Source organism: Triticum urartu, chromosome 3 (genome assembly GCF_003073215.2).
Source record: "Triticum urartu cultivar G1812 chromosome 3, Tu2.1, whole genome shotgun sequence".
Taxonomy (NCBI): Eukaryota; Viridiplantae; Streptophyta; class Magnoliopsida; order Poales; family Poaceae; genus Triticum; species Triticum urartu.
The window spans coordinates 629550848-629552379 of record NC_053024.1 but is presented as its reverse complement, the minus strand read 5'-3'; positions in this window follow the sequence as shown (position 1 = coordinate 629552379).

The window sequence follows — 1532 nt, the reverse complement described above, 5'->3', positions numbered from 1 at the left end:
TCAACGCAAACACTAAGTAACATTTATTTTAGGTTTAACACTAATCCCGAAAGTATAGGGAGTGTGCGATGATGATCATATCAATCTTGGAACCATTTCCAATACACATCGTCACTTCACCCTTAACTAGTCTCTGTTCATTCTGCAACTCCCGTTTCGAGTTACTACTCTTAGCAACTGAACCAGTATCAAATACCGAGGGGTTGCTACGAACACTAGTAAAATACACATCAATAATCTGTATATCAAATATACCTTTGTTCACTTTGCCATCCTTCTTATCCGCCAAATACTTGGGGCAGTTCCGCTTCTAGTGACCAGTCCCTTTGCAGTAGAAGCACTTAGTCTCAGGCTTAGGACCAGACTTGGGCTTCTTCACTTGAGCAGCAACTTGCTTGCCGTTCTTCTTGAAGTTCCCTTTCTTTCCCTTTGCCCTTTTCTTGAAACTAGTGGTCTTGTTAATCATCAACACTTGATGCTCTTTCTTGATTTCTACCTTCATCGATTTCATCATCATGAAAAGCTCGGGAATCGTTTTCATCATCCGTTGCATACTATAGTTCTACTAACTTGGTGATGGTGACTAGAGAATTCTGTCAATCACTATTTTATCTGGAAGATTAACTCCCACTTGATTCAAGCGATTGTAGTACCCAGACAATCTGAACACATGCTCACTGCTTGAGCTATTCTCCTCCATCTTTTAGCTATAGAACTTGTTGGAGACTTCATATCTCTCAACTCGGGTATTTGCTTGAAATATTAACTTCAACTCCTGGAACATCCAAATGATCCATGATGTTCAAAACGTCTTTGAAGTCCCGATTCTAAGCTGTTAAGCATGGTGCACTAAACTATCAAGTAGTCATCATATTGAGCTAGCCAAACGTTCATGACGTCTGCATCTGCTCCTGCAATAGATCTGTCACCTAGCGGTGCATTAAGGACATAATTCTTCTGTGCAGCAATGAGGATAAACCTCAGATCACGGATCCAATCCGCATCATTGCTACTAACATCTTTCAACTTAGTTTTCTCTAAGAACATATCAAAAATAAAACAGGGGAGCTAAACGCGAGCTATTGATCTACAACATAGATATGCTAATACTATCAGGACTAAGTTCATGATAAATTAAAGTTCAATTAATCATATTACTTAAGAACTCCCACTTAGAAAGACATCCCTCTAATCTTCTAAGTGATCACGTGATCCAAATCAACTAAACCATAACCGATCATCACGTGAAATGGAGTAGTTTTCAATGGTGAACATCACTATGTTGATCATATCTACTATATGATTCACGCTCGACCTTTCGGTCTCAGTGGCATACGAGCCACGACGCAATAATAAAGTTAGTTGAATTCCCAAGGTACAGACAATATTCTCAACAGAGTGTCACTAGGTACGGACAAGAACAAATACTTGGTAAGGATTACCCAATCACAAACCAAATATTCGGAAGAAATATTAGAGCTACATGAATTCCCACCTATGAAACTCCCGAAATTTTCCCGGTTATGCAATCA